The sequence below is a fragment of the Poromitra crassiceps genome (genome assembly GCF_964638095.1).
Source record: "Poromitra crassiceps genome assembly, chromosome: 18".
Classification (NCBI taxonomy): domain Eukaryota; kingdom Metazoa; phylum Chordata; class Actinopteri; order Beryciformes; family Melamphaidae; genus Poromitra; species Poromitra crassiceps.
The window spans coordinates 8,108,814-8,123,418 of NC_139636.1; the positions used below are offsets into that span (position 1 = coordinate 8,108,814).

Here is a 14,605-nt window from a genome sequence, read left to right on the forward strand (position 1 = left end):
CATTGGATTGAAGCCTTTGGCGGGCCGGTTCTGGCCCCCGGGCCGTATGTTTGATACCCCTGATTTATTGTGTCTCCTGTCTGTCTCCTGTCAGTTTCTGTGGGAGCGAGTGGACCGTGAGCAGCATGGCAGGTGCAGTGAACCAGCTGATGGAAACGTCAGAGAACGGGCTGGAGGCAGAGAAGGAGAACGGACCAGAGCAGGAGTTCACCTGCGAGGACGCAGGCAAGATCAACAGCAGCGAAGGAGAAAATGACGCTGGGTGAGTTGGCACCAACACTGCAGGGGTTCAACTCCCACTGGGACAGTCACACTAGTGGTGTATGACAGTGGTTCTCAAACTTTTTCACATCAAGGACCCCTAAACTGACAGAAATTGGACCACGGACCCCCATTTGATAAGATTTTGTCCCAGTGTCCCCCATCTGATAAGATTTTTGCTTTCAGATGTTATATTACAAAAAGTGTATTGAACCCATGACCAAAATAGTTATGCATTCTGTCATTGTGTTGCTTATGGATGGAATTATAGTGAAAATAAATGATTCCCTTTTTTTATTTTATTTTTAAATCAAGGCCTTGAAAGTTTTTGAAAATTGACATGGTCCATTGAAAGTGCTTGAATGTATAGATGTTGTGCAACAATTATTCGACATTGAAACACAACTAAGGGGCACTTTACACGAGGACGGTTTCCTATGGAAACGAGGAATTATTTTATTGTTAGTGCCTCCCTTTTAGACGGCGACGGCGAATTCGCGCTTAGGAAATGACACATTTTAAAACCACCCTCCAGAGTGAAATTGTTTGATACGCTTCCCGCTGAGCGCTCCATGTAATCACTTTGGAACGGCACATTTCAGAAACTCTGACGTGCCTGCACAGGCGACACACGCGATGCCGTGCGCGAGTTGGCAACCAAATAAAACATCAGTATGAATTAAGTTTGCCAACATTCAGAATTAAGCTACACTGCGGCCAACTTCAGTTACATGTTCATAACGTTACTGCTGCGAGGAGCCGATGGCTGTACCCGGTCGGCATTTAACGTTATAGTTACAAAGCACGTCGACAGTGTTTTCTCACTGCCAGTAGCAGTAGGGTGACAGATCACAGTCAGCGCTCCCGGTCCTCGCTGCTCGTTAAAGATTTCCAATAGGCGTTATTCTGATAAACTGGTCACATATATGTTACATTCTCACCCGACAAATATTAAAACTTTAACAGTTTGGGGGTTTTTTTTTAGCTTGAAAAAAGCTTTTTGGCAAGTCTAAATGACTGCGGAAAGTGTACTCTACTTAAAGCGAAATTACGTCATGCAGTAAGCGTCCTTGTATGGGCAAAGAATAAGGTGATCACACTGCCACCTAGCGACCTGGCATGTACATTACGGTGTTTTAAAAATTCAACAGCGCTCATGTAAACAGGGAGAAGGTGTGAAGGAAATGCTATTGTGTCGTTTCTTACAGAAACTGTCCTCGTGTAAAGGGCCCCATAGTCTGCCATTATTGTAACACAGCGCAGTTGAGAACTGTTCACACATTCAAGCCTCTCTTTTTAATAGTTGTCTGTGAGCTTCTGTAAAGCTGCTAATTCTCAATGTTATAAATAGTCATGAACCTTTTGATCCGTGTCTCAAACTAGGCCAAGTTTGCTCCTTGAATCTGAGGGAATTGGGCCTGGAAAGTCTTTGAAAAGTCCTTGAATGTGATGTTTAAGAAGGTGTGGGAACCCTGTGAATGCCACTAACTGCGGCAGAAAACGTGTTTGTTGCAGCTGTGCCGGAGTCGATTTAGCTGATACACACATTCCGAATGCACCGCCCACGAGGTCCCTGGTTGGTCAATTCATATGTCTGTCACAGATCTTTTTTTTTGGCTTGGGGGGCAGGCGTTAACCACTTTTGAGAGTTGTGCTCCAGACGTAGATATCATCTACGGCTGGCACTGCGAGACTAGGGTAAAGCCAGCCTCCACGTGACCTCTATGGCAGAGCCTGTGACGTCACGTTGAAGGCTGGCTTTACCCAGGCTAGGACTCGTACGTATTGCGCAACATATCATGCGCACGGTATTACAGTGGTTGTTTGATATTGCTGTATATACCTTCAAACAGTATCTCGTTACATCCCTAGTTCCAAGTCAAGCACACATTTAGTGCAGTTCAAGCACAAGCGGCCAATTGGAGTGTCCACCTCTGCTTATGGAGGATGATGCATTGCCTTCCTAATGCCTTATTTCCTTCTGCTGCAGGCTGGATGAGGAGCAGCTGGATGCAGCATTGCTGGGGCTACTCAAGCTGGTGGAGGAGAAACTCCAGCCTCAGGTCCAGGCAGAGAGGATGAGCCTTGAGGCGTTCTACAAAAGAGATGGAGTGAGTGTGACGTCACCCCTTCGTCTGTGATCTCCCATTCGGAAGACTCTAGTTTGGCGTTTTCGACCATCTTGGTTTACAGACATCTCGCGCGAGACGGCGCGAGACCAGGGGTTTCCCACAGAGCTGGAGCTCCACCTGCTTATTGGTCCGTGATCGGTCAGCAGCGTGAACATTGGACATTGGACCTGTCAATCACGCCCAAAACGAGTCTTTTTTTATCGTCAATTTTACTCTAAATGAGTGAGTTATATAAAAATCCACCCCCCCCGTATAGTTGTCATGAAAGGTGAAATTAGGCTACAGACCAAAAGCGTCTCTTGAACCAGACTGTAAACATGTTTATTGATGCTGTAAACATGGGCACTTTGACATGAGCGTGAATGGGGACTGACTCGCTTCTGCAGCCAGCCTCAAGTGGCCATCCCAGGAACTGCGGTTTTCAGCACTTGGTGTCACTGCGACCAAGAAAGCCTGCCCCTTGCCCCCTTCGGTGGAGCCTAGATCTTCTCTCCTCGCACCTGTTTGTGGAGTTTCTGTGGGCGTGCCTTGGAGAGGAGACAGATTGTGTCGATTAGGAGACAGTGAGACAATATCACAGAGTCGGCTGCTCTACAGTAGATCTTAACCAACTCCTAACAAGAAAGCAATACGCGCCTGGAAGAGACAGGCCAATGTGTTTATTTGTGGATGTAGTGAGGCATGTCCGTGAGGGTGTGTCTGTGTGTGTGTGTGTGGATATGGATGTAAAGGGGAAGGGCTTCGTGCATGTGTGTGTGTGTGTGTGTGTGTGTGTGTGTGTGTGTGTGTGTGTGTGTGTGTGTGGACACCTGTGTTACTGTCAGTATGTGTGGGCGTGTGTGTGACTGCCCGTGGATGTGTTTGTCATTGTTTAGTGACGAGCTCATGTTTTCCATGTTCGCCAAAGTGCGCGGGGCAAGTTTTCTTTATTATTCTTATTATTAAATACATTTGTTATGTTTGTTCAATTGGTTTAATTGGTTCTCTATAGATTGTTGTTGTATATTGTAGATAGTTTTATATAGATTTTCCTGTAAATCCCAAGTTCAAGTTCAAGTTTTCTTTATTATTGTTATTATTATTATTATTATTATTATTATTATTATTATTATTATTAATAAATAAATTGTATCTTAATAAATATGTTTATGTTCATTCAATTGGTTTAATTGGTTCTCTATAGATTGTTGTTGATTGTAGATTGTTTTATATAGATTTCCCTGTCAAGTTCAAGTTTTCTTTATTATTATTATTATTATTATTAAATAAATGTTATCTTAATGAATATGTTATGTTAATAAACAAATGTCATGTAAATAATTGTTGTCGATTGTAGATGTTTTATATAGATTGTCCCAGCTTTAAGCCAATGCTAAAGGAGTCTGTGTAAAATCTCCACATTTGAGAGTAAACTAATTCTACACACTGTCATTTTCATGTAGTGAGAGTGCCCTCTAGGGGTTGGAACCTACTTTTTCAGTTGGGTCTGCTGATAGATAGCTTCAAATACAGTGGAATCCGCTTATAGTGTTCACGGTTATAGTGATCAACCGCTTATATTCATCAAAAAGCTTTGTCCTGAATCATTCCTATACACATGCTGTTTAAATAATCCGCTTACAGTGATCAATACTCCGCTTACAGTGATCATTTTGGGCCTTGTCCCACCTAAGAACTTTTTTTTTACTACAGTAATTTTATTATTTTTGTCCTTACAAACTGCTAAAAATGAGCCCACAAGATACAGCAGTGATACTCGGTGCATGCCTGTCTGTACAGTGGAGAGATCGCAGCATCTGTCTGTCTGTCTGTGGAGAGATGTCTTCACGAGACCGCTGTTTGAAACAGCAGGAGGCCTAATTTACTGTATGGATTTTTTAAGTCAATAACATTCCTTTACTTAATATGTACTGTATTCATGTAATACATACAAATGTCAATTAGATGGTAATCTGCATGAAAAATAAAGAAAAAAAGAAATCGCTTATAATGATCATCTGCTTATAGTGATCAGTTTGACCCGTCCCAGGGGCACTGTAGGGGTGGGCAATTCTTTCCACCATACTGATTTACATAGTTTTTACAAGTAAGTGAAGGGCCATACATTTGACATCATACCTGCCAACACTTGCACTTAACCCTCTCTCCTGCTGTGATTGGTCATTTCTCATGTTAATCCCCCTATACACACACACACACACACACACGCACACGCACACGCACACACACACACACACACACACACACACACACACACACACACACACACATTCTGCGGTGTGTGTGCAGCGACAGTGTCGGCGTGACGTAATCAGTGCGCGACAACCATTTGGATTGTTGTTTCTTCATATCGTGGTGTCGGTAAAGTGACGAGTTTTATGTAATGTGACATGATGTCTGTTCATGACTTCATGTACGCTAGTTAGTCTAACGGTAAATGACGTTAATGATTGCCTTACTTACTGTTTTAAATGCAAAATGTTTGGGGGGGAAGAAGGCAAGTGACGACGCTCTAATAGCGAATCCAGCGGTTCTCAGTGTTTCACGTCATGGACCCCTAAACAGACACAAATTAGACTACAGACTCCCCATTTGATACGATTTTGTCCCAGCAGGGTCCCCCATCTGATAAGATGTTTTGCTTTTAGGTGTTTTATTACAGAACGTGTATGAAACCCATGACCAAAATAGTCATACATTGTCATTGTGTTTGTGTTACTTATTGATGGAAGGAATTATAATGAAAATTAATTATTCTTTTGCCGGGGGACCACACTTTGAGAACCACTGCGTGCTTTTTTGATAACAGTGCTGCCACCATTTTGGCCTGAAAAAAACCCAGCCTCCTTGGGACAACAGCACAGAGCCATGACAGCCAATCAGAGAGGTCGCTTTCAGGCCAAAATGGCAGATTTGCTGTTCACTGATGTTGCAATGGAACAACCTATTAGCATTTGGTTCTTATCAATGTAAGATCTTTGTCTCCTGTGTAGCAGACAGACAGTGAAGGGAAGATGGCAGACGTGGTGAACGTCGGGGTCAACCTGGAGGCATTCTCCCAGGCGATCAGCGGCATCCAGGCGCTGCGCTCCAGCGTCAGCCGCGTGTTTGAGTCCCTGAAGGACGGCATGAAGAACCGCGAGACCCTGGAAGCCCGCGAGAAGGGCTTCATATCAGAGTTCCAGGACAACCTGCAGGTACAGTAGGGATGTAACGATACACTCAACTCACGATTCGATACAATTCACGTTACTGAGTTCACAATATCAGTGTTTCCCCTTTTTTGTTTTTTTTCCCCCTGCTCTCCCCAAAATTTCAATAAACCTTTATGGCATATTATTACAATACAACAATACTGGTGTTGACAGTGTTGACAGTAATAGAAGATGCCAAATCATTCAAAACAATAACCATTTTGCTTTTAGGAGCATTGTGCCAGCGTGCAGTGCTGTTCCAAAACATGTCAACGTGTGTCGTTGCCTGGGAAACGCACATCCCATAATACAACAGGGGCGGCTGTGGCTCAGGAGGTAGAGCAGGTCGTCCACTAACCAGAAGGTCGGTGGTTCGAACCCGGCTCCTCCAGTCCGCATGTCGAAGTGTCCTTGGGCAAGACACTGAACCCCAAATTGCTCCCGATGGTTGTGCCAGCACCCTGCGTGGCAGCTGGCCGCCTTCGGTGTGTGAATGGGTGAATGTAGGCACATTGTAAAGCGCTTTGGATAAAAGCGCTATATAAATGCAGTCCATTTACCATTTAACTGTTCACATCGCATCCCATAATAGTATCATGATACTTGGGATGCCATTGCCAACATAGATGCGAACAGGTTAGCTAAAGGTTTAGCGTCGCCAGCGAGGGTTGTGGTACGTTTCGAAATCCCTCCAGGTCTGAAATCTTTTCTAGGGGAAACACTGAATATGATAACATAGCAAGACCAGAATAGATGACCTAAGGTCCCATCCTCCGATTTACACTTACCAAAGGCATTGGAGACAGAAGGAAATATTTTGTTCAGTTTGGTCTTAGAAAGTATGGATTTGTAACTGTCTCTGTCTCTTACGTTCCGACCTGCAGGCTGTCAACAGAGACCTCAATGAGTTGGAGCGTCTCAGTGGCCTGGTTGGACGTCCCTCTGAGTCTCACCCTCTTCATAACAGTGGTCTTCTCAGTTTGGACCCAGTCCAGGACAAAACCCCACTTTACTCCCAGCTGCTGCAGGCCTACAAGTGGTCCAACAAGTTGCAGTACCACGCTGGCCTGGCCTCCAGTTTGTTGAACCAGCAGAGCAGTCGCTCAAACGATCGGCCAATCAGATGGGAGCGTCGGCCAAGAGGCGGCCCAAGGTGCAACCCAGCACGTTGGTCCTGCCCCCTCAGTATGTGGACGATGTCATCTCTCGGATCGGCAGAATGTTTCCCGACATGACCATCGAACTGTTCAGACCCAACGGGACGTCGGCCGTCCTGCTGGTGACCCTGGGGAAGGTGTTGAAGGCGATCGTCGTGATGCGCTCTCTGTTCATCGACAGAACCATCGTCAGGGGATACAACGAGAACGTTTACAACGAGGAGGGAAAGCTGGACATCTGGACCAAGTCCCATTACCAGGTGTTCCAGAAGGTCACCGACCACGCCACCACGGCTCTGCTGCACTACCAGCTGCCTCAGATGCCCGACGTGGTCGTACGCTCCTTCATGACGTGGCTGCGTAGCTACATTAAACTCTTCCAGTCTCCCTGCCAGCGTTGCGGTCGCTTCCTGCAGGACGGACTTCCTCCAACGTGGAGGGACTTTAGGACCCTGGAGGCTTTCCACGACACCTGCCGCATGTAGACAAGACAGACAGACAGATTTACTGACTGGCTTGATAGACAGAAATGTCCTGTTATCTATTTTGTAGACTGCTCCTTCTTTGTGTTAATCTGGACAACATTGCTTCAATAAAGTTTGCTTTTAATTTCATAAATCTGTGTCTTTATGGAAGACAGACAGGCAGACAGAGAGAAAGGCAGCCCAGCCACTAGGACTCTCTTTTACAATGGCCGTCTATGGAAAAAAGCTTTTTGGCAACAAGTGAATTTGAGGCTAGGCGTAGAGCAGTGGTTGCCATGCTTTTTCTGCTTGTGACCCCACTTTGGGTTTTGTAAAAAAAAAACTACTAAAATGAAATAGGGACAGCATCTACTAGACTTTGACGTGTAGAAGAGAGACAAAGACAGCAGAGAGAGACTTTATTAGGATCAAATTGATGGACAGCATTTTGCTTTGGTAGAAGTGTAAGAAAAAAGCAAAATAATACATTTTCATGGAGAGGGAAAATTCTGAATCATTAAGGGGAAATGAAAGTCAATAAAAACGTGAACTTGATATTTAGGCTCACATAAATCACCATGGTTCTAACTTTTTATCTACGCCTCTCCATCACTGGTATGCACCTGCACGCATGACATCACTCTTCTGTTGTGTTTTAGATGGCTGGTAGATAAGGAACAGTCATGAACAGCATGTCAGGCCTCATATTCCGCCACCAGAGGTCACTGTAACCAAGCAAAGGAATGCATAGTCAGCTCAGTGCTCAGTGGTTCTCAAACTGTTTCACGTCAAGGACCCCTAAACTGACACAAATTAGACCACGAACCCCAATTTGATAAGACTTTGTCCCAGGGTCCCCATCTGATACGGTTTTTGCTTTTAGATGTATTACAGAAAGTGTATGAAACCCATGATCAAAATAGCCATACATTGTCATTATGTTACTATGCATGGAATTATAGTGAAAATGATCCCCCTTTTGCTGGGGACCCCCTGCAAACCACTCAACGACCCCTAAGGGGTCCCCGGACCCTACCTTTAAGGAACCACTGACTTAGCTTAATATGTAAAACATGCAATATTTTTTATTTATTATGTGTGAGTGTATAATGTGTGAATTGAATGAAATGAGGTGGGGGAGAGAAGGGAGATGGATGAAGGAGTGCGATAGTGGGGGATGACGAGGTGGAGGGTTAACTAACTTAACTTAACTTAACTTTATATAAAAACTGTTATCTTTATCTAGCGTGGAAAAGGTTAAGGCACATGATAGGTACAAACATGTGATGAAATACTCTGGGTTCCCATATTGGCTCTTTATTACAAGCATGTCTCAAAGAGCTTTACATAGCATTATATTATAATAAGTTTCATACACAAACCTGCTTGCTTGCAGGCTACCAAATTTCTTGTGATTTTACAATGGATTTTACTTTGTAACTAAGATGCTTATGGAAAATGTAGTGGAGTAAAAGTGAAAATTGACAGAAATATAAATACTCAAGTAAGGTACAGATACTCAGAAAAGATACTTAAGTACTGTACTTCAGTAGCTGGTATGTGTACTTTGCGAGTAGTGGCAATAATGATAAGTGGCAATACATGTAAAGCTAATCTAGAACAGAACCATCCCATTCAGTTTTCTGAACTGGGGCGGGGGGGGGGGGGGGGGCAGTTGGAGGTATTCACACAGAAGTGAAAGTTTTCAGGGATGATCAGCCCTTTATAATTCCTAGTGACAGTCAAGGAGATACGTGAAAGCTGTGATCTTATTGGTGGGATTGCGCGAAATTCAACACTGCAATTTCTTTCTGAACACTGAGCCTCCCCTGAAACAGTTTGGAGGCCCCCTGGGGAGGTCCACCTCCCACTTTGAAAACCTCTGATTTAAACCTTTGTCATCATTTGCTTCTAGCCATTCATCTGTATATCAACCACATGCACGAGGGGAAATAACAAAACACCCTTGAAACAACTCCCTCTGGTCCTCATACTGTAGCATACATATTTCATCAGATTGAATAAACGTGGAATGGATATTTGGTAGACTTCTTACATTTTTCAGGGAAGTAACAGAGTTCAAGATTATTTAAAAAATGCATTGATACAAGGCCTTCCTTTCATAAACTTAATTTTTTATTATTATTCATGACACACAAATATATACAAAAATACAAAAAAAGCAGTTTTTATACTAATAAGAATGAAAAAGGGGAAAAGCAAGCACACTCACAAAAAACAGTTGGTGGGTGCACGGCTCAAAATGGTGTATGAAGGAGAAGAAAATCCAGCACTCTCAAAAATGTCCTTTTGTTAATTTAATTGAAGCAGATGGCAGGTACAAACGTTTCGACAGAAGTCTTCCTCAGTGTACAAAGAACCAGGAAATGATAGACCCTTATATACTGTCTGTTACTTCCTACTTCAGCTTTTCAAAATAAAATAAAATAAAATAAAACTTAACAAGTCATATATAGATAAACACAGTAAAGTAAATAAAGTGTCTATGGAAATAACAAAGTAAGATAGAAACCTATAACGCACAGTAAAGTACATAAAGTGCATGAGCAAACAATACAATAAAGACAAAATCCAGATCATAAAGCACAGTGAAGTAGATAAAGTGCATATGAAAAAATACAAGAAGTCAATAAAAATACTAGATCCTAAAGCACAGTCAAATAAATAAAGTGCATATGGAGACCAAGACTAATAGAACATAGGTAATGAAAATATATAACATTACCTAGACACAGTTTTATTTTATTTTGAAAAGCTGAAGTAGGAAGTAACAGACAGTATATAAGGGTCTATCATTTCCTGGTTCTTTGTACACTGAGGAAGACTTCTGTCGAAACGTTTGTACCTGCCATCTGCTTCAATTAAATTAACAAAAGGACATTTTTGAGAGTGCTGGCTTTTCTTCTCCTTCATATACTAATAAGAATGTAAAAAGAAAAGAAGCATTTGTATTCTTCCAAGAACAATTAAAACAGAGGGAGGGAAAGCAGAGGAGGGAGGAGCGGTCCTGGACAACCAAAAACAACAGTCTCACTGGAGAGACAGGAGCCAACAGCAGAAATAATCTAATTAAAATCTCACTGGCTCAGGACATTGAATCAAACTCCAGCATGACGAGAAAACGACAAAGTTCAGCTCTGGATAATCCATTTCTTTCATTAGTTTGGTTTCCAAAACCTGGACAGCACTCTGCATCCTCCGTTATTATTCATGACATACACAAATAATATGTAATATTTGTAATACAAAAAAACAACAACAACACAACAGTTTTTATACTTTAAAACCTGTTGGTCAAAACTGTACACTGCTCCCTTGCCCTCCTCATCCAGTCGCAGGAATTAAAGTTCTCAGTCGCTATGACGGATTTCAGTCAATTGGAGTCAGATATAAAATGTGAAAAGTATGTCTTATGTTGGAACCTATAGCATACTGATTCAGCCTGGAACACAATCCATGCATCATTACTGGGTGTTTTGGAACTTTCGAGTGAAATGAGTGTGATATGTACACACTGTCCGCCTTTTTTACATGAAAACCTATGGGAAATGACGCAAAGCATCGGCAAAAAAGCAAACACTTGAAAAAGCCCGAAATAGCTAAAATAGGCTTGGAAATATTTTCAGTCAGAAGTTTTTTTTTTGCTTTAATCCCTGCAGTCGTCCAATGACGTTAGATATAGTAGGCGAAGAACCTCCTGCCGTACAAGATGGTGGACAACATGGCTGCTATGGCTCCGCTGGTCATTATCTTGTTGTTGGAGGAGTGTTTGTACATCTTTACTCTGGCATCAATGATTTTAGTCAGGGTCAGGCAGTCACCATGACAGTGGTGTCTGTCAGCTTGTAGCATTTCGGGGAGTCACGGCTGTGAATGGAATAGCCTTCACTGAGACGCGTGTCTGAGGCTACGATGGAAAAGGCTTCACCGGCAACAGCAAGGACAGTCCCTCCATTGAAAGCGTATGGTGAAAACCGTTGCTCTACCGGCAGTGTTCAATTTGGTATATTTACAAAACGTGGCTGTTCCGTTTGGTGAACTTCCACTTGGTGACCCTCCAGGTGGAGGTGCGCCGCTTCTTGGGGCTGTCTTCATTGGGGACGCGCTCCCTCAGCGGGCCACGGTGGGCCTTGGTTGTGGCCTCTGTGCTGCTCCTGCAGTTGGAGAAATGAAACCAGGGATGAGATCATGGTGACACTAACAAGAACACTTTAGCTGGAAATTCTGTGAGTGCGTGTCTGTGAGGGAGGCGTATGCACATGAAAGTGTCCAAATATATCTGTCAATATATGATATAGTTGCCTGTGAATAAGATTAGGCAATAGCCAAAACAGTGGTGGTGGGCAAAGTAGTAGACATCATTCGGCCATTTTGCTGAAACAGCAGCGGGAGTGTTATGCAGGGTTAGATCAGGGGTGTTCAAAGTCTGAGACTGTGGGCCTCCCCCCAGACAAAGCTTGGAAAAAGGAGCCCCCACCTCGCTCAATTCCTGGATGCCTATGGGATCATGATTATGTTATTTGATCCCATAGACACTCAACAATTGAGCCAAGATAGCCTGATATTACTGTTTGACATCCTTCAGACTAAACCAAATACAGAAAGAACGTCTGTTTGATGGCATTTATTAGTTTGACTCTGGGAAAGTGACAAAAACTGTAAAATTATCTAAAACTACTGTCTCTGACCTATTAACCAAATCACACACATTTAGGCTATACTATGTGATCTCCTATTGATAACTAATGTAAGATGTAATCTTTTTTCACTTTGATTCACTGAGCCTCCCATGAAACTGCTTGGGCCCCCCTGCGAAGGCCTGTTCCAGACCTGAATTCCCTGACTGGTTTTAATTTTTTGGGTCAGAGCTCAATATTATTGTTAGCTAAGCTATATCGCGTTATGGCTGAAGAATAGCTATACTTCAACATCAACAATTGTGAAATTGAAGTCATGTGTACTGGGTCTGAAAAGTTCAGATCATTTATAATATGGAATCCCCCTTGATAGGGCAAAAAGCATCCCCAAGTATGATGGAAAATAAATGGTAATGTAGTCAAGTCCAGCACTCACAGATGTCCAAAGTACAAACTTTTAATGCGCACAGCAGCAGCAAAACGGAGGCGTTTCAGCCTTAGGCTTTCCTCAGCGTTACCTAACGCTGAGGAAAGCCTAAGGCTGAAACGCGTCCGTTTTGCTGCTGCTGTGCGCATTAAAAGTTTGTACTTTGGACATCTGTGAGTGCTGTTTTTGATTTAATTATTTTGAGATTTTTGGATCGGCACCCAGTGACTTTCTTTAAAACGTTGGGTTGAGCACGCCAGTTCGTTGTTTAATGTAGTCAAGTCAAAATAAGGGCATCGTATGAAGCAGGAAATGTTTTATCTTAGTCTAAACAATTTGCAGTTAAGACTCATATTTACAATACAGACTTTGTCTCTATTCTTTGGGGACTAAAAAAAAGGGGAGGGGGAGGCAATTGCACTTGAAATGGCTGTCACAGTTGAGCCAAGGTAGGTCTTGCATTACCTTGTGGCGTTATGCTGCTGCAGCTTGTTCTCTATGTCCTTCATCTTGTTCTCATGATTCTTCTTGTCCACTAGGTTGTGATCGATCTCACGATGCAGCTCTGAAATCTGCACAACACCAAGAAGGACAGACGGCTTAGTGTGAGAGTATTACAGACATAACACAGAATAATAGTTTACAGACATAACACAGAATAATAGTGAAAGCGCAGCAGGCTCAGGCCTTATCACAGCAAACTATATTTGCTGCAGTGATGAATCAAACTGCAGGCTAGGTTATTGTCTAAATTGTTCTACTGTCAACTAGGGCTGGGTCGGTTTGAAAATTTTAAAACCGGTTCGATATTGCCGTCTAAACCGGATCGAACCGGTATACCGATTTTTTTTGTAATTAAAATTATTTTATTTTTATTTATTTTTTAAGCAGGGCTACCGAGTGTGGCCCATAACTGTCTGTAGTGCAGCTTCAGTCCACCTGATAGCGATAATACACCTCTAAGCTGGTATTGTCAAGGCATGGGTCGGTTTGAACATTTTGAAACCGGTTCGATATTCCCCAAAAAACCGTATCAAAGCGGCTGCAGTTGGTGGCGATAATGCACCTCTAAGCTGGTATGCTGCCAACCAGCACGAACACTGAATATAAATAAGCAGAACCTTTTAACTGTAACAACACACTGTTTTTATTTCTCATAACTATTCAGCTTAACTTTTCTTCAAACATCAACATAATAAACAAAATAAGACTTTTGCCTACTAGTGCAACTTGAGAAGAGGCTAATACGAACAATAGTGCAATCAGAATGGACTGGCAAAAAAAATAAAAAATAAAATAGGTTTTTTCGGTTCGCACGTGATCAAACCGGTTTGGGCTCGTACACCGAACCGAACCGGTAAAACCGGAAATCGACCCATGCCTACTGTCAACAATAAGTGAAATTAGTTGTGTATTTCAGAGCTTTTGTCTTCAAAGTGCTGATCTCATTCTCGTTCGCCTTCAACTCGCAAGACAGGATCTGTTTTTGAGTGAGCTCATGATTAGCAACTGGTCAATCAAACACTTTAAATACTGTTCAATCAAAAAATAAATGTTGTCTCCATGTACCTTGTTCTTGGCATCCTCCAGCTCTTTTGCCAATTTTTCATTGGCCTGGATGAGCCCCTCATTGGTCCGGATGAGCATCCCGTTTACCTGGATGAGCCCCTCATTTGCCTGGTAGAGCACCTTATTTGTCTGGTTGAGCCCTCCATCGCTCTGCTTCTTAGCACAAACACAGAATACATCAAGAAGAAAAGAAGAAAAAACATTAGCATCTTATCAATAATCAGGAAGTATGTTTAGTGACACAGCTTTCATTGCTCATTGCTCATTAGGGCCCTACAGTGGTTTTATCCTCCAGAGGTGACTGGACAGGACTACCTCATCAAATGACTCAGTAAGGTCATTGGGTTAGGGTTAGGCTTGGGATTGAGATGGCCCACAAGAGACCTCTTCAGGTTAGGGATGCAGCTTCAGTATTTCCATCTCTTTTTCTGTGAGCATGTCTTATAGGAAATCTAACCATAGAGGCGTTGTTACTTACAGAATCTTGTCCTGTGTTCTCGGACACCAGTGGGACGGTGGGCCAGCTGGCTGTCCATCTGTCGTCCTCATCATCGTTCAGAGACCAGGGGCTCAGAAACACGGGGCTGTCGTCAGAAATCTCCATCGGCTGCACGGGAGGCGAGGCGAGCTGGACACGGAGGAACACAAGTGGGTTGGACTCAGACAAAAAAAGTTTGTAGACTAGCACATGCTTCCTCCGATACATGTGGGCCGCTTCTTTTCACCCGACAGCCGGCAGGACA

The 14,605-nt window shown here is 43.0% G+C and overlaps 1 pseudogene across 1 annotated transcript; it reads left to right on the plus strand.

Annotated features, from left to right (window-relative positions):
* Positions 1-5,407: 5,407 nt before the first annotated feature.
* LOC310792680 (mediator of RNA polymerase II transcription subunit 27-like) lies at positions 5,408-7,229 on the plus strand (annotated as a pseudogene). The gene is made up of 2 exons: positions 5,408-5,590; positions 6,472-7,229. The product of its transcript is annotated as a mediator of RNA polymerase II transcription subunit 27-like (transcript).
* The last annotated feature ends 7,376 nt before the right edge of the window (positions 7,230-14,605 follow it).